Source organism: Cryptomeria japonica, chromosome 4, assembly GCF_030272615.1.
Source record: "Cryptomeria japonica chromosome 4, Sugi_1.0, whole genome shotgun sequence".
Lineage (NCBI taxonomy): Eukaryota > Viridiplantae > Streptophyta > Pinopsida > Cupressales > Cupressaceae > Cryptomeria > Cryptomeria japonica.
The window spans coordinates 711,860,524-711,877,465 of NC_081408.1; the positions used below are offsets into that span (position 1 = coordinate 711,860,524).

The 16,942-nt window shown below is 38.8% G+C and overlaps 1 protein-coding gene across 2 annotated transcripts in view; it reads left to right on the forward strand.

Moving 5' to 3' along the window:
• Positions 1-5,846: 5,846 nt before the first annotated feature.
• Positions 5,847-16,942, forward strand: part of LOC131036187 (ras-related protein RABC1) — a 153,665-nt gene continuing 142,569 nt past the window's right edge. The window contains exon 1 of one of the 2 annotated variants that reach the window (XM_057968011.2): positions 5,847-6,197. The gene's annotated coding sequence lies outside the window, so the exon portion shown is untranslated. The remainder of the gene's footprint in view (positions 6,198-16,942) is intronic. The other variant, XM_057968010.2, reaches the window with a different exon arrangement.

A 16,942-nucleotide genomic window follows, 5' to 3' on the forward strand; every position in this document is an offset into this window, starting at 1 on the left:
ATTTGATTTTATAAAGTAGATTTTCTCTCTAATCCTCTCTTTGTATGCCTTACTAGTTGATCATTTATTTTCTCAATAAGATCTTCCAAAGGCACGACTTTCCTAATTAGAATGGATCAATAGCCTAATGCAAAAATTTTACCAATTCAAATAAACGAACTAAGCCCCTATATTATGTATTAGCATATTTCTTTCCATCACCAATCATGTCTATAAATATTTATAACTTATCTTATCTTTTAAATATTAAAAAATAAAATATTATTACTTATTCACTTAAATTTCATACATTTATTTCATTAGAATAATCAATCCTCACTTTTTTATTTTATATTAAATTGTTTATTCATTTTAGATTAATTAATTTAAATATAATAAGAATTTTCACAAGAAAAAATACATCAATGATTTCAATATAATCCACATTTAAAATTTGAAAAATATTTTACCTAAAAATATGCTCAAATAATTGTTAATATCTCTTCATGGGTTTATTTCTCTTCACGGGTTTAGTTTTATTTAGATTAATTTTTCATTAGTTTATTTATTAGGTTTTTTTGTTCCGGGAGTTTTGTATAACAGTTTACAACTGTTTTTGCCTCCTCTTTATATCTGCTTGTTTATTTTATTTTGAATGGATAGTTTTATTTATTGGAATGCAAATTATATTCAGATTGCCATTCTTTCCATTCTTTTTTCTATCTGCTGCTAACAGAGATTCCAGATTGTTATTTTCTGCTAGGCTAACAGTGGTATCAGAGCTTTGGAGTTTGGAGTATATTTTTATGTGAAGCATTTGAAGATTGCAGCTTTCTACAGAATCAAAATACGGAAACAAAAAAAAAATTGATTCAGGTGAAATCAATTTATTTATTTGTACAAGAATTTTATATCTTGTTATATTTGGTAAAGTTTGGCAAGAGATTTTGAACAATCCTATAAATTTGCAAACTCTACAAATTCTATATACATTTATTTTCAATTTACAATGCAGTCCATTGTTTCATTGATTGGGGAAATATTAACTGGAAAAGATACTTGGTTGAAATGGCATAGAAAAGTGGAAAATACATTAATTTTTAATGATTTATGGTATAAAATATGTGATGGAGATACCCAACCTACAGAACCAACAGATGCTAAAGAAAAAGAAATTTGGAATTATAAAAATTCAAAAGCCTTGGCTTTGATAAGAGCTTCAGTTAATGGAGATGTATATCGTCATATACAGAGATGCAAATTTGCTTGGGAAGCCCTTGACAAATTAAAAAATTTATTTGATTCTCATTCAGAATTAGAATTTATTCAGTTACAATTAAAATTGTTCAATCTTGAATTAAAAAATGGTGATGTTATGAGTTTGGCTTCTGAAATTAGAGCCATAAAACAAGATGTTAATGCTGCTGGTGGGAAAGTTGATATTTATCTCACTGCTTTTATTAAGGCACTCCTTCCAACACATTCTACTTATCTAGAGTCCCTTCAAGCAAGTAACCAATTGAAAACCATTACTTTTGATATATTTATCTCACTGCTTTTATTAAGGCACTCCTTCCAACACATTCTACTTATCTAGAGTCCCTTCAAGCAAGTAACCAATTGAAAACCATTACTTTTGATTTATTGGTTGAAAAGTTGGCTGAACGTGAAAAAGCTTTTGGAAGGAAAATAGATAATACTAATGAAAATGTTTGTTTTGCTCACCAAGAAAAACCTCTAAATAAGAGCTCTTCAAGAGGAGGTTATAATGATAGAGGCAAAGGTAGAGGTCAATGGAGGAAAAATGATAATCAAAATGATAGGCAACATTTATATTGTAAAAGATGTGGTAGAAAAGGAAGTCATGAAGCACATGAATGCAAGTTGTCATGGGATAAGATAGAAAGTTTTAAAGAAAATACTTTTAAGCAAAAAGATAAAATAAAAGTTTATAATGATGATAAACATTCAGATGATAAAATTCCAGGAGCAGCCTAATTTGCTTGTGATAGTGATGGTGATCAATATGTGCTTTCTGTTTTTGACTTTGCATTTAATTCCTCATGGTATGATTCTTGGATCTTAGATACTGGAGCCACACAACATATGACATTTCGGCGTGATTACTTTGAGGAATTTCATGAAAGTGCATGTGGTCCAATTTATTTAGCTGATAAATCAAGTCTCAAACCTATTGGAAAAGGAACTGTTCGATTTAAGTTGCCTAATCTTCCAGACTTTGTGCTTCATGATGTATTGTTTATTCCTCAATTGCAACGTAATTTGTTATCACTAGTATTGATTCGACAACAAGGCTACTCTATTTTGTTAAAAGATGGGCAAGTTGTTGTTAGAAAACAATCAAATAATCAAATTGTATTCACTAGATGTGAGGATGGGAGATTATTAAAACTAAATGGCACTTCTTTTTCTAAAATTTTTGCATATCTTACTGAAAAAGGTAGTCTATCTCCTGTTCTTTTATGGCATGCAAGACTTGGGCATATTGGTTATGATAACATTCATATCTTGCAAAAGCATGGTGTTGATGGCTTACCTGTTTTGCCTAAAACAATTGAAAAATGTGAAGCATGTATTCTTGCCAAGCAACATAGAAATTCTTTTTCTCGCTCCACTTGGAGAGCACAAAGAAAATTGTAGCTTATTCATTCTGATTTATGTGGGCCTTTACCAATAAATTCTGTGGGAGGATCTAAGTATTTCATGTTGTTTATTGATGATTACAGTCGCATGACTTGGATTTATTTCTTGCAACAAAAATCAGAAGCTTTTGAAATTTTTAAAAGGTTTCGTGTTATGATTGAAAAACAAGCTCAATCTCAAATTGGTACTCTTCAAACAGATAATGGTGGAGAATTTACTTCTTTAGTTTTTGAGGACTATCTACGTCAAAATGGGATCCAACATCATCTTACTGTTCCAGGTACTCCTCAACAAAACGGTGTTGTTGAACGAATGAATAGAACTATCATGAATATGGTCCGTGCAATGTTATATTTTAAAGGAATAAAATTACATTTTTGGGCTGAAGCAGCAAGAACTGCAGTTTATCTTCATAATAGATCTCCATCATCTACATTACATCAATCTATTCCATATGAAGTGTGGTTTGGATATCCTCCTTCTGTTCGACATCTCCGCATTTTTGGTTCCACTTGCTATGCTTTAATTCCCAAGGACAAAAGAAGTAAGTTACAACATCACAGTATTAAGTGTATTTTTCTTGGTTATTTAGAATCTTCCAAAGCATATCGGTTGTATGATGAAGTCAACAAAACTTACATTTTTGGGCTGAAGCAGCAAGAACTGCAGTTTATCTTCGTAATAGATCTCCATCATCTGCATTACATCAATCTATTCCATATGAAGTGTGGTTTGGATATCCTCCTTCTGTTCGACATCTCGGCATTTTTGGTTCCACTTGCTATGCTTTAATTCCCAAGGACAAAAGAAGTAAGTTACAACATCACAGTATTAAGTGTATTTTTCTTGGTTATTCAGAATCTTCCAAAGCATATCGGTTGTATGATGAAGTCAACAAAACTTTCTTTATTGCATGTGATGTTGTATTTGTTGAAACCTCCAACATTGCTGAAAATGATGAATGTAAATTCAAACAGCCTGATACAATTACAAATTTGTCTCCTTTGATAGAAAAATCTTGTGAGATTCCACATATAGAATCTATATCTCCAAGTGATCTAATTCATGTTGCTCCATCAATAAATGACCAAGAAGAAGCCCATCATGATGAGCTTGAACTCTCTGAACTATTAACCACTGATACAACATCTAGTAATGAAATGGTCACATCTTTTGTGCAACCAAAGTCTTCTCATAAGTGGGCAAAACAAGTCCAACAAACATTGAAAGATTTAAGACCTGATGAAATAGGTAAAACAGGTACAAGAAGCTCTTATAAAGCAAGGATCCAAGCTCAAACCAATAGTGCATATAACTTGGAGGCCATTGGTGAACTCAATCTCATAATTGACTCTGAACCATCATCCTATAATGAAGCCAAAAATATTACAGTATGGAGGAAAGCTATGCAAGATGAGTATGATGCTCTTTTGAAAAATGGCACATGGCAGTTGGTTGATCCTCCACTTGGTTGTAAACCTATTGGCTGCAAGTGGATTTTCAGGAATAAATATAAAGCAGATGGTACACTTGACAAACACAAAGCCCAACTTGTTGCCAAAGGTTATGCTCAAAAGGAGGGGATAGATTATGATGAAACCTTTGCACCTACAACAAAATGGATCACCATTCGTGCTTTGTTGGCCCTTACAACTCAATATGGGTGGAAAATTCACCAAATGGATGTTAAAACGACATTCTTAAATGGTGATCTCAAAGAATCAGTTTATATGACTCAACCAGATGGGTATGCAGTCAATGGAAAAGAACATCGGGTATGCAAGCTTGTCAAATCATTATATGGTTTGAAACAAGCTCCTTGAGCCTGGTATGAAAAACCTACTAAGTATCTTTTAAAGTTGAATTTTCAGCATTTTGAATTTGATGATGCCACACTTTTTGTTAAAAAACTTGATAAGATTATTGTCTATCTTATTGTTTATGTGGATGATTTATTTATCACTGGTCCCGATGAGAATAATATTCAAAATGTGAAAGAACAACTGAAGCAAGGTTTTGATATGACTGATTTGGGCCATCTTCATTACTATTTGGGTATTGAGGTAACTCAAACACCTCATTTTATTTTTATCACCCAACAAAAATATATTGGTGAACTTTTGCATAAGTTTGGCATGGCTGATTGTAAACCCCTTAGTACTCCTATGGAGCAAAATCTTAAGCTCTCTTCAGATGACCCTTCAGCATTGGTTGATGCAACTATCTATAGGAAACTTGTTGGTAGTTTGATTTATGCTACAACTACCCGTCCGGATATTTCTTTTGCTGTTGGAGTTCTTTCAAGGTTTATGCAACAACCTAGAGAAACTCATTGGTTAGCTGCCAAGCGCATTCTTCGCTATTTGCAAGGTACTCAGCACTATGGGCTCAAATACTCCAAGACAAACCAATTTTCTTTGGTTGGCTATTCCGATTCCGATTATGCAGGTGATTCTACAGATGGAAAATCTACATCCGGGTATTTAATGTATCTTGGATTTGCTCTCATCTCTTGGAGATCTAAAAAGCAATCTGTTCCAGCTACCTCTTCTTCCAAAGTTGAATATATGGCCGCCTTTGAAGCAACTCGGGAAATCTTATGGTTTCGAAGAATTCTTGAAGACTTGCAGACACCACATATTTCATCAACTCCACTCTTCATTGACAATCAATCTGCTATCAAAATGGCTAAAAATCCAGTATTTCATGATCGCACCAAGCACATCAATACAAAGTTTCATTTGATTCGGCATTATGTGAAAGATGGCACCATATACCTTAAATATTGCCCCACAGTAGATCAACCAGCAGATATTCTTACCAAGGCTTTGGGCAGAGAAAAGTTTGAGATTTTCAGAGAAATGCTCGGCTTAACCCCTTCAGTTTAAGGGGGGGATGTTAATATCTCTTCACGGGTTTATTTCTCTTCACGGGTTTAGTTTTATTTAGATTAATTTTTCATTAATTTATTTATTAAGTTTTTCTGTTCCGACAGTTTTGTATAACAGTTTACAACTGTTTTTGCCTCCTCTTTATATCTGCTTGTTTATTTTATTTTGAATGTACAGTTTTATTTATTGGAATACAAATTATATTCAGATTGCCATTCTTTCCATTCTTTTTTCTAGCTGCTGCTAACAGAGTTTCCAGATTGTTATTTTCTGCTAGGCTAATAATAATAAATATCTAGAAAATAGTAGACATTTTTAAACTTCAATCTTCCTGGAATTTTTCCTTGAAGCACAAGCTAGGCAAAGTTTTAAAATTAGCCACGTAGAGAAGCGTTTCCTTTTTATCAATCGTAGTTCACAACGTATTCTAATCAGTAGCCTACGATGTTGGTAGCGTATGAATAGGAACATCTCAAGCTGAAGCTAAACATATTCCAATTCTTTGCTCGCTGCTGTAAAGTAAAAGTAGCAAGGCGGCTTGCTTTTCTAAACAAAAGTTGTCTGCTACACTTCCCTCAACCAATTCTCAGATATCCAAAGCAAGAAATTCACTGGACCTTGAACCTGAGCGCAACTTCGACTTTGTGAAATCATTCAATCCAGGTATGTCACGAAATGATTTCTGTCACCTTAACTATAAATTCACACTGTACAAAGTATTTGCTTGACATAAGTAGCTTTTTAAGGCTTGTTTCGGGTCAAATTTCTTAAAAAAATGGTTTTTACTAAATAGGGTAGGATATGCCAGAACACATTTTCACAGAAATTACAGTTGGAGACATTAAGGGTTCATGGAAGGTCGTTGACATGCAAGCATTTGGAATTTTGAAGATGACTTCTTCTGATAATGCCCATTAAGCATGCGTTACTTTAAACAAATATGGGAACTGTGTGTCCAGCTTTCTTTTACATTTTGTTTTGCATAATGGTGATGATGTTCAAGATCACATGGGCTAGATAATTCTCTTGCAGAAGCTTCGATGGTGGTATCTTCTAGAGAGTAATGAATGTTTAGGGGAAATAATATGCCACATGTTATGAAGTTTTCTGGCTGAAATTTTAGTATCCTTCTCTGAAATTAGATCACTTGGGCTGTACGTTATGTAGCTTCGAAGTTCAAAGAAGTTAATTTTGCTGTCTTATATGTGGATAATTAGTAAACAATCAAATTTCCAGGTTGCGGGGTATTATTTGCAGAAACTCCGGTGGCAAATACTGTTTCTTAAACAATATAATTATAGAATGCAACTTGCATATTCAGTTTGCTTTTGAAATAAAGAATATCGATCTTTTGATATTATGCTTGTTTGCCTGGCTGGCATTTATTCAATGATGCTGGTTTTTCGGGAGTTGCAATTGCTGTTTGCTTTTTAAAACTAGAGTTGGCGAGAATGAGTAATGTAAGACACGGAATTCGATTAGTACTCAGAATCTTACAAACAATAGCACGTTCTGATAACAGGGCCATCTTTTCCAAAACTTGAAAAAAACCTATCTCCTTGCAAAGTCTCATTTGCAAAATGAAACACAAGAAGGTTTTTATAATTAGAACTTAACTTTGTCAAGGAGCCTCGTTAGGATTAGGGCTGAATCTTTTAACATGGCCATGAAAATAATAATCTGTCGTTACTTCAGTTTTCAAACTGTATTAGTGATACTGAAACTTTGTACCTACATATCTCCTTACAAATTGTTAATTTAATACGAGCAGAGAAACAGAATAAAGAACAACTAAACTAAAACATAAACAAACACACGAGATACAGCAATGCATAACCTGAGGTTTTAACGTGGTTCACCAAATAATGGCTACGTCCACTATCAAACAGGGATAACTTATATTAAACAATATCCATCTACATACAATCCACTACATTATGCATAGGCTACACTCAACTATTTATACAAGTATTTAGCTATCAATGAAGAGTCTAGTGAATGCGAATGGTCACGTGACTGTTGGGCTTCACATTCCTAACAATCTCCCCCTTGAAGTCCAACTGGCACAGCCATGCATGGTAACAGTCCTTGCATCTCTATTTCTAATCTTACATTCCAAACAAGCCTTGAGAAGATTTTAATTTTGCCAAACTCTGTTCCAGCACACTCCAAATGAGTCTTCTCCAAATCAAATCGGAGTCAAAAACATCTCCTCTTACTACTTCACCCGTTAATGGATAACCAGGAACACCACTTTCTACAGGTGCAAAATACACTTCTCCATCATCACCTGCTCCTGTGCTTCCCCTTATAGAAAATCTAAAGAACTACCATCTTCCTTATGGTCCTTGTTGACAAATGACAAAATCCCAATATAATACTCTTTGAACGACACAAACTCATCCATTATTGCATGTCCTCGTTCAGGCGTGATGAGCCTCCATGCATCACTCCAAATTCTCATTGTTGCCTCACTTTCCACATCTGGAACAAACTGACTCTCATTCTGCCTGGCCACATCCAACATTACTGCATCAAACAATGAAAATGAATCATCACTGCTGGCAACGAACTGGCCAGATTGGAACCCAACTCTCTGTACAAATTATAAAAAACGTCCCACAGTAGAGCTAGTCATGTTAGCTTGCAGAGCTCCCGCCTGTAAATCGTCAGGCCCATGCATTCTACTCCAGCTCACCTTATCAGACTGTTTTTGTCCCATTGTCACAACAACATTCTGCAATAACAGAGTAGGGAATCCCCAAACTGCGAATTTCCAGTCAGCAAAGGACATGGAAAGGGGGGCAGCAGGGCAGAAGAATCCTCATGTGAGGAGGATTGAGGGGCGATTGGAGCATCCAATGACACGACACCCTCCAATTCCCTGTGTGTCACATGCTTCGCTGCGTGTTATGCCTCTGTAGCGATGTGTTATGCCTCTACAAGTGGATTCTATCCAACGCACTTTCCCAGTCAGCAGAGAATGGCGTGGTAATATCATCCCCTAGTGCGTAATCTCTAGATTCAGGAGAAATTTGGTCACACTTCTGTGGTCCAGCTATATTACTATCAACAACACGAATATCCTCTTGGTCCTCTTCTTCTCCCAGGCCATTCTTGTCGGACTTTTCATCTTGTGCTGTGCATTTCGCTGGTCTTGTTCTCTCTGTCTATTGTGACTCTGCCGCAAGAATGTCTTTGCTCTGCTCCATAGAATTATCCAAAGTCCCATCATCGTTTGCCTTGTACGTGATCTTCTTGCTTACTTTATGATCCTTCCTATCTCTGTTTCATCTATCATCCTCTGAAGAATGTCTGTGTCTATTGTCGTCCTCATCGTCATGGGAGTGCCTCTGTAGTATCCCATGCTAATTCTGATCCCTAATTGCTGACTAGAGGCTCAAGGAATTTTGTCAAACAGTTGTCATGAAACCTCTATCTTACTGTCTTTTGTTTTCAGATCGTTTATGCTTGCTTGGAATGATGTCAAATGTGATTGAAATACTTGCAAATGATGTTTTTGAATGCTCTCATGATGCATGATTGGTTGACAATATAATAGAAATAATATGCTAAATGTTTTGACCTTTCTCATACATATAAGTGACTGAAATCAACTTGTACAGCGAGTTGACATATTGTCAAACACTTTCCATGCATCCTAGGAAAACCAATATACACCTACAGCAACTAGGCATTAACTCAAACAGTTGGCATGCAAACTGTTATGCTATCTATGAAGATTATAACCATAGACATTACATCAAACATTTATCATGCAACGTCTCCTTCCTTTCATTGTTGTTCTTTCTCTTTCAATTTATTCAACGGCTTACAAACCAAATGCATTCCCAAAGGGATGAGTAAGTATTTTTTTATCAAAACCTAATTATAGGCAGTCACTGCTGAAGCTGATTACAAATTCAATCTGCTGCATATAAGTCAATGTGGGACTGATTACAAGTTCGAACTGCTTGGTTGGAAGAATGGTACGGCTGGAGATTAGAGAGCTGTACGACCTGTAAATAATGTGCCCAACAATTAAGGATCACTGCCCAAAGTAACCTGTTTGTTACCATCAACAATCTACTTGATGCCCTTGATTGACTCCTTCTCTAATCCGCACAAATGTGACCTTTGAGTGAAGCCACTCCAATTGCTACCCTCAATGGATATTTCACCACCTCAGAATAGCTGCAACATTGAAGAGTTGACGTCCTTCAATGGCTGCAAGTGCTGGAAACCCTTGGTTTCTTCCCACCATTCAAGAATGAAGAATAACAAATGCTCTATCATAATGAATTCGATCATCACCTTGCACTTTATTTAATTCTTAAAGCTAGTTGATCTCTTCTAGAGACTTCTTAATCATTTAATTGCATTTATTATGTTATAAGCTTGCACTTTAATATTTTACAAAATCCTCCTTGTATCGACGTCCAAACAATTAATTAAATGGTCCCCTTTTAATACTAAATGGACCCTTGAGTTATAAAGTGCAAATATAACATTAAGATATAACTTATGTATTAATATTTGACTTTATTTCATTAAACGTGCCTTATAATATAATGTCCAAATATTAATCATTATTGTTCACTTATAATTAATTATTATTAAAGTTATACTTTAATAATAATTAAAATGTCATAACTCCAATAATAACCATTATATCTCAATTCTACAGACACCATAGGGTAGCCCATTGCGTCCACTGTTCATCTGGATGCCTTACTAAAAATAGAAAGGGTCCCTCTCAATCAACCACTGACTTACTATAAATAGTAAGTGTGCGAAACAGAGTCAAATGAAGGCCAAACTGAACCAAACGAAAAGCAATCCTAAAAACTTCTAACCTCCAAAATGGAAATAAGCCTCCTGCACTACCAACTGGGACCCTCTAACCCTCATTCTCAGCCTACGAGGGCCAATAATAGGCAAATCCAATCATAAACCATATCATCCCAATTTTGGGGACATTACAACCTCTTCATCTTTGCTAAGGCCACACCATTTGTAGAGCCCTCCAAAGCCACATTACTCCTAAGCTTACTTGCTCCGCTTCCTCACTGCAATCCGCATCCTCCTCACTCCGGGAGGCAAAATCAACAATAGATTCAACTTGGGTCTCCGATGGCATACACTCTTCCTCCCACAATCTTCTGAGTTCCTCCTCTTTAACAACGACTTCTTTTTCAACATCTTTCTGCCAAGAAATTCCAACATCTACATAGGAACCTGTTGACGTGTTTTTTATGACCACGTCTAACACAAAATAAAGTCACCAACGGTCACCTTATCTTCTCTTGATCAAGATTAGTCCGTATGCTAGGATTACTTAAAGTTCAAACGGCTAATTCCCAAGGTTCCTTCAGTGCGTGGATGTGACTCAGTTGTTTGATGGGTTTGCTGATAACCCAAGGGGCCTTATGTATGTTGAAGAAACTTATACAAGCTCAAAGATCTTTTGTACGGATGATTTGCTCGATTCTACTCCAACTTGTCATCTCCTGCTGTCGAAGGAACTTTCATGACTTTTCCCCACATCCCTATTTTTTAGGGATCTTCCTAAAATTTAGGAGTCAGGTTCATCGGATGGGGAATTTCATCCCGATTCTGAATCTATAAAATTTTCCACATTTGTTTGGGATTTGGTGTCTAAAAATAGCATAATCGAGAATTCGCCCGAGGGGAATTCTGCTTTTTATTCCTCCATGACTGGTCCATCTACAGTAACCAGGACGCACATCTGGCCGCACTTGGCGAATGCATGGAGAGATACAGGCGAGCTCGCCTAGCACTCAATCCCAAAAAATGCAGATATATGGTGCCTCAAGGGAAGCTGTTAGGACACATAGTGTGTAAGGCTGGACTCAAGACTGACCCAGAGAAGATTCGGGTGATAGTGGAAATGGAGGCATCGGCAGATGTCATGGGAGTCAAATCCTTCCTAGGACACAGGGTATTACAGGCGGTTTATCAAAAATTTTGCTGAAGTATCTTGCCCTCTGGACAAGCTGACGAGGAGAGGTGAATGGTACGCATGGGGGACGACTTAGGAAGAAGCCTTCCAAGAACTAAAGTCATGGTTGGTAGGTGCGCCAATCCTGACATATCTGAATTGGGACAAAGAGATCCATGTACACGTCGACCCATCAAATTTTGCCATAGGGGCCACACTGGCGTAGGTTGGCGATCACGAGCTAGATCACCCGGTGTACTTCGCAAGTAGACTCTTGTTAAAGGCGGAAAAAAATTATAGTACGATAGAAAGGGAAGCCCTGGGGATGGTGTACTCCATCCAGAAGTTTAGACATTACTTACTGGCCACGCCGTTCACATTCTATGTGGACCACCAGGCATTAATGTACCTGGTGAATAAGCCAATCATTCAGGGGCGAATCAACCGATGGCTGCTGCAGGAGTTTACATTCAACATTATTGTACGACCTGGGAAAAGCCATGTGATAGCCGACCAACTATCTAGAATCAAGTCAAGGGAACCGGCGGAAGGAGTAAATGAAAACTTCCCGGATGCCCACTTATTCCGCATTGCCGTTCTTCCTGCCTGGTACACAAGCATCAGGGAATATCTGTCGACATCACAATTCCCCAGAGAGATGCCACTAGGGGAGCGAAGGAAGCTCGTACTAAGGAGTAAGACGTTTCAATTCATTAATGGCCTTTTGTATAAAATGGGACTTGACCAGGTCCTACGACAATGTGTCTTGGAGGAAGAAATTCAAGGTGTTTTACGGGAAGCACATGAAGGCTCGGCAGGAGGGCACACGGGGCCCGACACCACGGCCAGAAAAGTTCTATTGGTAGGGCTATGGTGGCCGACACTGCACAATGATGCCCGAGAGTGGGTGACGAGTTGTGACACGTGCCAATGGGTGGGGAGGCCGTTGAAGAGGGATTTTATGCCCCTCAACCCGTCCAATGCCCAAGAACTATTTGAACGATGGGGGCTGGATTTCATCAGACCTTTGAAGGCAAGTAGAGTCCGACGGTGCAAATACATCGTGGTGGCCACAAAATATTTGACCAAGTGGGTCGAGGCACGGGCTCTGCCAGATGATTCGGTCGTCAGTACGGCAAGGTTTATCTACGAGCAAATCATTACATGGTACGGGATTCCAATCCAATTGACGAGTGATCGGGGAGGACATTTTGTCAATCATATAATCCGGTTGCTCACGATGGAGTTCAAGATATTCCATTCCTTATCAAGCCACTACTATCCTTGGGTGAACGAGCAAGCCGAGGCGACAAACAAAATAATCGTCTCTGTGATTTACAAGTCTTGTGGAGTGGAGAAGGAAGATTGGGAAGAACACTTACCGTTGGTACTGTGGGCGTACAGGACAACGTATAAGGTCACCACAAGACATACCCCCTTCCAGTTAATGTTCGGATAGGAGGCGGTGGTGCCAGTGGAATTCATAGTGCCGAGTCTTCGGATTGCCATTGACAATAGACTAGGCGACATGGAGAGTCTCTGAGAGCGGTTGTACGCCTTGAACAAATTGGATGAGCGACGAATGATGGCTCAGTGGGCGACAGAGAGGGCATAATAGAGGCGGAAAACGTGGCATGACAAACACCTGCGAAGAATGCAGTTTACTCCCGGACAACTTGTGTTGAAGTTTAATGGATGCAATGAAGTAAAGCCTGGAAAGTTCAAGGTAAAGTGGCTGGGTCCATTTAAGATTCGTGAAGTTGGCACAAACGAAGCCATTAAACTGTGGACGCTTGACGACAAGGAAATACTCGAGGCGGTCAACGACTCGAAATTAAAGGTGTACCGGGAACGACAAGAACGCCCAGACTGTGAAAATTGAAAAAATTGAAAAATTTGGAAAAAAATTTAAGTTGAGAAAAAAAAAAAATTTGAAAAAATTATGTTGAAAAAATACCATTTTTTGATATTTCTTTTACAAGCAATGTTTTTAATTTTGGCAAATATTAAAATGGGACTTAGTCAGTGGAGACATGAAGGAAAATAAAGTGCGGCATACATTGGAAATGGCGAAATAATAGTCTTAATTCCGTACGGACTGGGGCCAGTAAGAAAAAAAATTTCGTACGAAAATCATTGCCAGGTCGATGGAATTACTAGTTTTAGTACGGTACGAAACAATTCACTACAAAATTACTTGTTAGTACTGAAATCATTGCCAGATTGATGGAAAGCATTGCCAGGTACGAAATTTTACTTGTTAGTACGGGAGGACATATTAGTATGGGAGGACATATTAGTACAGACAAAGACATTTTATTACGGACACAGGAATTGACATATTATTACAGACAAAGACATTTTAGTACGAACACAGGAATTGACATATTAGTACGGACAAAGACATTTTAGTACGGACACAGACATTTTTAGTATAGAACAATTCCGTACAGTCACGGACACATGCATTTTTAGTACGGAACAACTCCGTATAGCCACGAACTCAGGCATTTTTTAGTACAGAACAATCCCGTACGGACACAAACTCCAGAGAAGAGGAAAAAGACCGTACAATTCATTGGTGTAGGCAAAAAGACTGTACGATAGCAAATTGGTCCATCCGCAGGGGAAGAGAAAGGTCTGTATGGTTCCTGAAGATGTTTTGATTACAGGTGCATATTCCGTACACCATTTCATTAAGGAAAGAAGTCAAAACTTGCCACGTCGTACACACTAAGGCAGCCGTACAACCATATCGGAATTGGCGAAAAAGACAGTTAGGACACTGGGAACAGTTAGCATTTGAACCCCAAGCAAGAAACAAAATTCAGTCGATGGAGCAAGCAACTAGTAGGTTGAAGAAATTAGATTGCTGAAGGAGGCTACAGGAATCCCAGAGAGAACAACACGGAAAGGATTCAATGGGTGATCAGCAGGATGCAAGCCGGGGGAAGGCCGTGGTGTAGGTTGCACGCACGCACAAAGTCACGCCAGACACTGTGACGTTTGAGGGACTAACTAGCAGTACGTGCAGACAATGGTGGGAAAAGACCCTAACCCCAGCCGACATTGAGGTCAAAGTAGCCCTTGCCAAAGCATGCGTCCATGACGCAGTACAAATGCCCATCTTTTCTATTAAGGAATTTGAACCATGCTTGCTCACTATGATCAAAACCTATGATCCAGAGTTGTGTATGTCGTCATTTAAGTTTCAACATACATATATCATAGTTTCTTTCAATCTGGATGATTTGGAGAGGGTTTTTGGCATCCCGGATAAAGGGAGAAAGATTGACAAAAATGCAACAAAGATGTCCCAAGAATGGAAAACACAATTGTTAAAAGAAATGTGTCGGGATGACTTGAGGACAGTCGATTGGGCAAGGATTCTAGCACCGCAGGGCAGAGGGTTAAAGAAAACATTTCTGAAATAGGGCATCTGGCAGTGCTTGCTCGATTTGGTGCAGAGTCAATTAACTGGCGCAAGTAGGGCGTTGGATGCAGTAGTACCTATGATTGCACTGATGCAGGGCCTGAAGAAAGGTACGGTATATGATTGGGCGAGTTTGTTATCGGATAGAGCCCACGATTTCCTGATGCTGAAGCACAAAGTTTTTTACATGTCGTACCATGCCATTGGGTTGTTTTTGGACTCCATACGAGTACAGGTACCAGCCAATCTAAGAGGGTGGCGACCACGAGACCTGGTTTTTCCCACTAGTGGCAAGGAGGAGATACCTTCACAGATGGGCCTTCAGGACGAAGGTGTAGGGAGGACCCAGCCTACTGCCGTAGCACATTTTTTTGCTGAGATGGAGGGGGCAGTTCAGCGGTTGGTAGCCTCCATAGTTGAGGAATCCATTGTTCACCCAGCCTTGGAGAGCCTACATGAGTTTGCTACTACGGGGTAGGGGAGGCATTCCAGAGGTGCTTTGAGGCACAGGGATGGCCGACCATAGACCTACCTGAGATGAGCGTAGAGTGGCAGTGTCAGGAGGTGGCTGGAGAGAGTCGAGTGCAGACTTTGGTGAGACAGATTGAGTAGGTTGTGCGGGATAGCTATTACTGACTCTAGGAGGCTTAGAGAGCTGTGGAGCTGGCCGCTCGCATCCTGTCATTGGAGACGGAGTTGGCCTAGCAACAGGCCCGAGTCGCCTGTGCAGAGGAGGTTCTGGACACGGTGAAGAGAGAATTGAGCTCTTTGAGAGTAGCACTGGTGGTTGAGTCAGAGATGAGGACCACAACAGAGACCCGGGTTACCAGCCTTGCGACAGAGTTGAAGGCGAAGCAAAAGGAGCTCATGGAGGCTGTATTCAGGGTGAAGCGATCACGGGAGCACCAGTTGGTGGTTGAGTGGGACCTTGCTTATCAAACTGATCAGGTGATGCGGTTGCGGGCATAGTTGGCTTCAACATCAGCGGCCCCTTCTTCTTTAGGGACGCCCTCTTGCCCTCCCCAGTGATTTGTTGTTTTGGGTTTCAGTTTTGTTTGTACATCATTCCCATTTTGGTTGTTTGTCGTCCGGAGAGAACATTTATTTTTGGGGGGGATGATGTTGTCGGGTAATTAAGCATTAAGGTAAATTGTGTTAGCGTCGACAGTTAACCTGTTGGTTGTCGGCAGTTGGCACCGGGTAACTGACCGACTCCTTTATATTGTATCTGTTTCCAGTCTTTGGACATGCTATGGTAGTCGAACATATTGCTATCATTGTATGTACTGGCTTATTACGAATCAATAGAACACTTGTGAGTTGCATATATTCTGTGTACTTCTGTCATTTATGCAATGTCTTAACCTAACACCCTACGGGGAAAACAACGGTTTGAAGAGTTACATAACATTTGTCCTTGCCAATCCCCCAGATATGCAGCCAGCTCTGGAATCTTGTGCAAATCTCTATCAAAATTCAATTTGTACCACCCTATTTGTGGTGGTTTCTATTTAACTAGGGATCGCAATATTTGGGACTTGACTCCCCTAGCCCCATTAACAAGGGAAGAGCACAAGACAAACCAATTCTTCCTCATTTTGGAGTCCCATCTAGAAAACGTGGAGTTGCAAGTGGTTTGAGTCAATCTACTATTTACTACTTCAACAATTGTTGCTTCTACTTTGATGGCATGCTCATTTCTGCTTCTTGGAAGATCCTTCTATTTCTCTCCTTCCAAAGCTCCCATATTAGGATTAACAGACAAATAAGCCACATGCTGGAGTAGGCAGAGGTTTTGTTAAGGATCGGCCAACTTTTGAATAAGCTCATGATCTTGTTAGGAAGAACCCCACATCAACCAAGCTTAGTACATAAATTAAATATATTATTAGGTTGCCCCTTGAACATAAAATTTTCAGGCACAACTTAAAATGATATGATTAATTCTTTAGCTTTGGGAAGGGGAAATTACATGAGAACTATCTTGTATATATATTTTCTTAATCGTAACTT